Consider the following 9,085-nt stretch of genomic DNA (forward strand, 5'->3'; position numbering starts at 1 on the left):
TATATATATATCTGACTGGGGTAAGAAATGCTATCCAAGAATGCTACTATTTGTCTAACTGAATTAGTCTGCAGCAAGAAAATTATATATTGTCCCAAAGATTTAAAAGGAGAACTCAGTAAACAATAGGGAAGAGTATTAGTAATATAAAATCCTATTCAAAGTGGCTTAAACTTATAAAGGGAATATATTGACTTAAACAGTTGAAGCCTCCATAGGGGGCAGTGGCTTCAGACATGGCTTGATCAGTACACTGACTCCATTCTGAATGACGCTATGAGCTTGCCCTGAATATTGGCTTTCTCCTCAAGCTGGCTCCCCTTAGCAAACTAACTGCAGTAGTTCCAGTCATCGCAGCTGCACATCACATGTCCAGAAAGAGAGAGAATGTCTCTTTTCCTGGCCATGAAGCAAAAGTACAGGGCTACATTCTGATTGGACCAGGTCAGATTATGAGCCCACCCTTGAGCTAATCACTGTAGTAAGACGGTTAGAATTACACTGATTGGTTTGCAAAATGAAGGTCAATTCCTAGACTTAGGGATACAGCCAACTCCACTCAATCAGCACCTATTACATAAAGGGAGAAGGTAGAATGGAATGGATGCTGGGGAGGAAACCAAAAGTCTCTATTACTGGAGAAATAATTCTGTATTTTCTTAACAATTCATTGAACAATAATTTATTATTGAGAACCTCCTGAATGCAAAGTTTTTGTGCTTGAGCTCAGAGGAATAGAGGGGATGCATAGATGGTAGTTCTTACCCATGATTTCAATTCAGGGATACAAAGGCCAGTGAACTCTAGGATATTCAGGTAAAATCCTATAGAAAGTGTGGGATTTGAGCTAGATGGTGATGCTTGGGTTAAAAGAGGGAAGGACAAATAAAGGTACTTCAGGTGAAGAAGTAGAGATTTGAAATCAAATAGGTCATTGCAATTCAGGGGAACTAAATGTTTTGATAAAGTACTTGTCAAAATCAAATCCAAAGATTTGATTCAGAAGAGGATGTGAAACAAGAAATGTCATTGCTGATGCCAGATGGATCTTGGCTGAAAGCAAATAATACCACAAAAATGTTTACCTGTGTTTTATTGCCTATGCAAAGGCATTCCACTCTTTGGGTCATAATAAATTATTAATAACATTGCAAAGAATGAAAATTCCAGAACACTTAATTATGCTCATGTGGAATCTGTACAAAAACCAATAGGCAGTTGTTCAAAAAGAACAAGGCTTGGTTTCAGACTGGGATGGGTGTGCATCAAGATTGTATCCTTTCATCGTACTTATTCAATCTGTGTGCTGAACAAATAATCTGAGAAGCTAGACTGTATGAAGAAGAACATGGCATCAGGGTTGGAGGAAGACTTATTAGCAACCTGTGATAGGCAGATGCGCTTGCTTGAAAGCAAAGAGGACTTGAAACCCTTGCTGATAAAGATCAAAGACTACAGTCTTTGGTATGGATTACACTTCAACATAAAGAAAACAAAAATCCTCATAACTGTACCAATAAGCAACATCATGCTAAATGGGGAAAATATTGCTGTTATCAAGAATTTCATTTTTCTTGGATCCACACTCAATGCCAATGGAAGGAGTAGTCAAGAAATCAAATGACATATTGCATTGGGCAAATCTTCTGCTAATGACCTCTTTAAAGTATTAAAAAGCAAAAATGTCACTTTGAAGACTAAGGTGTGCCTCACCCAAGCCTCATATGCATGTCAAAGCTGGAAAATGAAAAAAGAAGACCAAAGAAGAATTGATACATTTGAATTATGATGTTGGGTAAGAATACTAAGTATACCATGGACTGCCAGAAGAACAAATAAATCTGTCTTGAAAGAAGTACAACTAGAATTCTCCTTAGAAGTGAGGATGGCAAGACTTTGTCTCTCATATTTTGGACAAGTTATCAGGAAGGTCCAGTCCCTGGAGAAGGATATCATGCTCGGTAAAGTAGAGGGTCAGTGAAAAGAGGAAGACCCTCAATGGGATGGACTGACATAGTGGCTGCAGCAGTGGACTCAAGCACAGCAATATTTGTGAGGATGATGCGGGACTGGGCAGTGTTTTGCTCTGATTTACATAGGGTTGCTATGAGTCAGAACCAATCTGATGGCACCTAAAAACAATTACAACAAAAGTTATGATAAATTTGTCAAAATAAAATATTGTGTACACACCATATCCATAACACGATTGCGTTATTTCATTCCAAAGAGGGGAGAGAACATTTTCCTAGTAACCAAAAAAACTAAATTTATTGCCATTAAGTTAATTCCAACTCATAGCAATGCTATAGAATGGAGTAGAACTGCCTTGGAGTTTCCAAGGCTGTCATCTTTATGAAAGCGCACAGCCATATCTTTCTCCTTGGGAGTGGCTGGTGAGTTCAAACTGCTTACCCTTTGTTTAACAGTCAAGAGCTTAACCACTGTGTCACCAGGATTCCTTATTTTCTAAATATGTGAATGTTACTTCTTTTTCCTTTTTCCTTCTAAAGGCTGATCTCTCAAGAGTTCCCATCTTTATTTCTGTTATTAATACAAGAAAACATGTTTAGAGAGATTAGCTCCTTGACACTCTTAATTTCTGATCAGAAAATTGAACCTTTAGACACACTCATGACAGCCAAACAGGTTGTCATTGGCCAAGTGTCTTTAATTGTATAAGTTCTCTCTGTCTCTCTCTATCTCTCTCTCTCTCATATTCATGCATAAACACATACAGAGCAATATATCTATCATTTTCAACCATACTTGAATAGACTGGGTATGTTGTTGTTGTTGTTAGGTGCTGTCGAGTAATCTCCAACTCATAGCAACCCCACGTACAACACAACAAAACACTGTCCAGTCCTGTGCCAGTCTCATGATCCCTGCTATACTCTGAGCCCATCGTTGCAGCCACTCTGTCAATCCATCTTGTTGAGGGCCTTCCCCTTTTTTGTTGACCCTCTACTTTACCAGAAGGCTGGCGGTTCAAACCCACCAGCACTCCTCAGAAGGAAGATGGGGCAATCTACTTCCGTAGTGATACTGCCTCGGAAACCCAAGGAGGGGTCGCTATGAGTCGGATCCGACTCGATGGCACACAACAACAACTACTTTACCAAGCTTGGTATCCTTCTTCAGGGAATGGTCCCTTTTGACAACATGACCAAAGTAGGTGAGACGAAGTCTCGCCATTCTTGCTTCCAAGGAGCATTCCAGCTGCACTGGGTATAGCTAGTATTTTTCCCCAATTCTGCATTGGCCATCTCAGTGGTATGTCATGCTTACATTGCCAGTGGTATCCTTCTTGCTTTCCAATGACATTTCCTTAATGCCAGTGACTCATTCCCACCCTCTCTCCAGCTCCTCGGTTTGCCGCTGGGTCCTCTTGTACCATCCACTCCCACTTTTTTTTTTTTCCCCCACAATTGATTTTTGAAAGGAAAACTTTATTTTTGCTAGTTATCTATTTAAAAACAGAGATTCCCTCATCCAGATTGCATGAAATGAAAAGCATGTCACATTTTAACTGATCGGTTCATTTAGCCTTCATTGCCTTCTGTCTTCATTGTCAGTCTCTGTACTGCTTCCTGCCTGCCTTTTCTTTAAAACCTCATTAAATAGCTCCTCTCCCTACTCTAGTGCCTAACCTTCCATGCACAAATAAAAAGAACATACCTGATAGCATCTTTTGATTAGGATTAAGTCTCCATTTGGATTTCTGTTTTATTCTTCTAGAATCATTATTACTTAAAATGTAATCCTTAGAAAATCTACTTCAAAATTAACCATGGTGCTGGGTAAACATGCAGATTCCTGACCTACTGAATCTCTGGGGGCTTCAGAGCACAAGGTGATTCTGAAGCACAAGGAAGATTGGGAACTGTTGTTCTACCCTTTGGAGCAGAAAACAACCCCTCCAAAAAAATGAATAAAAATGAGTACTCCCAATCCTTTATGCTTTCACTTTAGGAGCTCTGGTAGCGTAGTGCCTCAGGCACTTGACTGCTAACCAGAAGGCTGGTGGTTCAAACCCACCAGCCACTCCTCGGAAGGAAGGTTGGGCAATCTACTTCCATAGAGATACCTCCTCGGAAACCCAAGGAGGGATCGCTACAGCACATAACAACAACAGCAAGAACCCCTTACCATGACAATCTCTGTTGTTACTGCTCTCTATTCACTGAAATATATGCTTTTGACTTCATTTTATGCTTTCTTCTTACTCTCCTAAACTAATCAAAAGCAAATATAAAAGTGGTGATGGTTGTTGTTGTGTGCCATTAAGTGGATTTCAACTTATATCGATCCTATAGGATAGAGTAGAACTGACCCATAGAGTTTCTTAGGCTGTAATATTACCTGGGTCAGATTGCCAGGTCTTTTCTTCCACAGAGCGGCTGGAGAAATGCCTTTCAGATGCCTGTCTAATGAGCTGTGTGATGCCTCATGTACTATCTGTTTTTCCTTTGAACCCTTGACACAGATCATTAAAATAAGGCAGTAGTTCTGAAAACACTATCCCTGAAGTAGCAAGCAGCATTAGTGCCACCTGGGATCTTATTACAAATGCAAATTCTTTTCTCCCACCACAGACCTACTGGATCAGAAACTTCTCTAAAGTTACTCTTTTGTTGTTGAGGGGAAAAACATCATTGGGACACTTCTTTAACAGAATATAGTTGTTATCTTCTGATCACTATCCATAATCAGCAAATCATACTCCCTACTCTTTTTCTATCAGGAGGAAGACTGGGCAATCTACTTCCATAGGCATATACCATTCACCTCTAGCAAGCATCTTGGGTCCAAAATGTGTGTCCAAAAGCTACCTGTCTATGGATTCTGTTGCCTTTGCCAAGGTACCAGTAGAATTAAGGCAATGAGAAGGAGACTTTCTTATCACTGAGAAATTCTCAAACTAACAGTAAGGAAAATAGTAATATTCAGGATATCTGAAGATGGAGAAGTCACAAGCAGTAGGCAGCAGAAAAAATAAAGCCCTAGAAAACATATTCATAAAAATATATTCTCTGTTGTTGTTGTTATATGCCGTTGAGTCGGACCCGACTCATAGTGACCCCTCCTTGGGTTTCTGAGGCAGTATCACTACAGAAATAGATTGCCCCATCTTCCTTCCATGGAGTGGCTGGTGGGTTTGAACTGCCAGCCTTCTGGTTAGCAGTCAAGTGCCTTAGGCACTATGCTACCAGAGCTCCCTAAATATATACTAGATACCTTGTTTGTTTTCTTAGAAATTTCTGGAAAGCCAGATAAAATACTGGTTCTTGGGAGGGCCATAGTTGCATTAAATAAATTATTAATTTCCCTAGCCTATCAGCTCTGGTGGTGTAGTGCCTAAGGTATCTGACTGCTAACCAGAAGGCTGGAGGTTCAAACCCACCAGCCACTCCTCAGAAGGAAGGTTAGGCAATCTACTTCCATAGTAATACCACCTCGGAAAACCAAGGAGAGGTCATTATGAGTCAGATCTGACTTGATGGCAGTGATGTTTTTTTTTTATCATTTTATTATATTTCCATTCTATTTCTTTATTCCCTCCATTAATTTCTCCATTACACCTAAGGGATTAACTCTATTACTACTGCTTTACAATTCTGGCATGTTTGTACTGTTTGCTAATTCATATTCCTATCATCTGGATTACATAGAAAGTATCAGCTGGTTTCATTAGTTTTGTTCTTTCTTTCTTTGGTATCATTGGAAACTAGAAGGTAACCTTCTACCTGTGCCCATAAGCTCCCAGGTAATACACAATAAGTATCTACCATTGACTCCCTGGTTGAAAAGAATAGGAATACTTGGCTCCAGTGATATGGGCTGCCAGAAATCAGTTGAGGAAGAAATGGGTTCACAGCCCACAGGACAAGAGTATGAAGCTTTAAGAGAAGAGTTAAGGGAATTTAGAGATGTAAAATGTGTCTTGCCCTTGATGCTAAGAGTTCCAACTCATAAAAATAAACAGAAAGGAATGAGCAATCCTGAGAGACCATATTAAGTATTGGGGTGAAATTCAAATGATGTCTGTCTCCATGAAACCAGCAATGGTCAAGGTGTGGGAAGGGAGGGCCTGCTATTATGATATATTAATGGATTGAATCAAGGTTGTGATTAAGGAAAAGTATGCGTAGACTCTACACAAGTAATTGAGTAAAACTAAAATGCAGGTGGTTCAATATTTTAGGCAAGGAAGTAGAAGTAGCAGGGACCAAAGAACCACGCCTCAGGACTGTTATTTGTGTATTGGTATAACACACAATATACAATATATTCTACACACACACACACACACACATTTATGTAAATGTATGCATTAATTTTTTAAGTCACCTTTTAGCACTTATTTATCCACTAGTCTTTCTGCTAAGAGTAAGATACCAAATTATCTTTGCAAACAGTGATATATCTAGTGTCGCCTGGAAACTAGGGAATACCTTCTTTAGATGACCTCACTGCCCCTTCCTTCAAGAAATTCAGTAGTCTCCAAAGATTCGTGGAATAGGAACTCCCATTCAAGGCTGTAACACTTGGAATGTCTTTCTGCTGAAAAAGGGCTTATGATTCTTTAAATGCTGTGATAAAAATTGTATTTTAATAATCTTTAGAAAACCTTATTGCTTCACCCTCCTTGTGAGGAGGCTAAATGTTGACCATTTCACTCATTGGCATTTATTTTTCATCAAGAAAAGGAGAGTGTTATAATTGAGTTACTAAATTTACCTCTACTTGAGAGCCACTGGTCACATTTTTGGTGGGATTATAAACTGAAACAAAACTGTTTCACAGTTATCTGTACATTTAATTTATGTTTATGTTTATCCACCTCCCTGCTACCAGTAGGAGTCCAGAAAGGATTGTATATCATGTTTGTTTTTACTCTTGTATTGGGTAGTCATGACATTGTTTGCTCTCTGGAGAGAAAGGGCATATAAGGTCATTGCAGGGTTTTAAAGTATGGTTTCTTTCTGGGAAAAAAAAATAAGCCTTAAATAATTTTAAAGCTCCTGCAGTGAGCTTGAATTTAATAATGAAGCTTGTTCTTCTCTTCCAATTAAGCAAATTATAAGTATCCTTAGTCCTTAACCATATCGTCAGTGGATCTTCATGTTTGTTCCATGACCCATGCTTCTGAGTTTTTGCTGTTTCATAAGTATGGTTGTTTCAGTCTACTTGGAAAACTTTTTTTTTTTTTTCTTTGTGAGATTATGCTGTTGCCAAAGAAATGAAGAAAAATGGAACTAAATGGTACGGTTTTTTTTTTTAAATGGATAACAAAATTAAAGTAAATCACAGTGATATGAGGTAAAATACCCATTTAATAAAGGCCATTGGGTTATACTAGGTAGAGAATAGTTCTAGAAAACTGTTTGTTTTAATAAGGTGACAGGTGGGAATAATTTTAGTCATTTTGTAGTTCCATATTCTTACATTCTAAGTTGTAGATTGAAGCATTACTTAACAAGGTCTAATTTCTGTTTATAGTGAAAAATAGTTGGCTCTCAGTTCTTCAGTCAGTTAAGTAGGAAATTTTTTCCCAGTATAGAGCCCATGTATCACATTGACCATTAATGCCTGTTTCCTGCCACCAAATGAAATGAGATTGCAGGTTTCATTCACTAGCTTGGCAGAAAGTTGAGCCAGGTTTCTAAAGGAATTGGATGATACTGCTATTCTGACCATTGCATTCCTCTCCCTCCCTTCCTCACCCCTACTGAAGAAGTTATAGAAACATTCCCGTTCTGAAAGGAGCAGAGATGGCAGAGCACTCCAGTTCTGCTCTCCTTCACATGTAAACTCACTTTTTCTTTGTTCTCTGCTCACCTTGCTCTGTCAGAATGGACCTCTCTGACTCTGCCCTGCCTCTCTGCCACACTTACAGCAAAATTGTTTACAGATCCTTTGAGGGGTTTCCATTCCCCCTCCCTCCCTAAAATGGGCTCATCCTGAAGTGCTCTAGTGCCACCATAATAGAAATGTACAGATGAGATGAAATGCGAACACAAAGGGAAAAAGATGGAGAAGTATAGAGCCAAAGGTAGAAAATCTTATTTGGAATCTTCTAAGAACTGAGAGCTTAAGATGGCCTAATGAGAAATTAATGAACTGCTATCCAGAAAAATACAGGATGAACTAAGACAAAGACAAAGACAAAGAGTAGAATATGAGCAGTAAAGACTCCAACGTATTCAGCATCTTACTAATAAATGTAAAGCAAGTGGCCCACACCAATAAAAGAATCAAGCAACATAAAAACAGAAATAGAATAAAGCTAAAAATAAAGACCTTATTTTCCAATTTAATGAGACAAATGATATTTAAACAAATAGTGAGCTAGAAGAAATGAAGCATATTAAATCTTAAAATGGACTATGATTCCAATTCTGAGCTCTGAAACATGCATTTATTCTTTTAACATATATTTACGAAGCACCTATCATATGTGTTGGGCACTGTTCTAGGTGCTGGGAGATGGAAATGAGCAAGACTGACAAAGTCTCTGTTCTTATGGAATATATATTTTAGTGTGCCTAAGGCATTTGACTGCTAATCAGAAGGCTGATGGTTCAACCAGGAGTGCTAACTAGGCACTCCTCGGAAGGAAGGTTGGGCATCTACTTCCATAGTGATACCACCTCGGAAACCCAAGGAGGGGTTGCTAAGAGTTGGATCCAACTCAACTGCAGTGTGTTGCTTTGCATTGCATTATTTTAGTGTGGAGAGAAGAGATGGTAAAATAAATAAATAAAACAGAGATAAACAAATTTTCTAAAAATACTAGTAAGTGCAATACTGACAATTAAAGAAGAATGGATGCTGTAACAGAAGTGATTTTTTGTTGGGTGGCAAAAGCTCTCTGAAGAAATAACATTTAATCTGAGGCTTGAACAACAAGAAGGAACCAACTTCATGATTATCGGTAGATCTAATGCAAAGGCCTCAAGACCAAAACAGAAGAAGTGTATTTTTTTTTTTTTTTTTGAAACATACAAACCTAACCAACTACTGGAATACAAGGGTAACCTAAAACTACCTTTTACTATATCTCCATACCTTTATATAC

The 9,085-nt window shown here is 38.5% G+C and overlaps 1 protein-coding gene across 1 annotated transcript in view; it reads left to right on the plus strand.

The window, feature by feature from the left end:
- LOC103207280 (regulator of G protein signaling 7 binding protein) overlaps positions 1-9,085 on the plus strand; it is a 238,880-nt gene that overhangs the window by 170,307 nt on the left and 59,488 nt on the right. The gene's annotated exons all lie outside the window — the stretch shown is intronic.

The sequence above is a fragment of the Orycteropus afer genome, unplaced genomic scaffold (assembly GCF_000298275.1).
Source record: "Orycteropus afer afer isolate SDZICR_OR568_19922 unplaced genomic scaffold, OryAfe1.0 scaffold00362, whole genome shotgun sequence".
Taxonomy (NCBI): Eukaryota; Metazoa; Chordata; class Mammalia; order Tubulidentata; family Orycteropodidae; genus Orycteropus; species Orycteropus afer.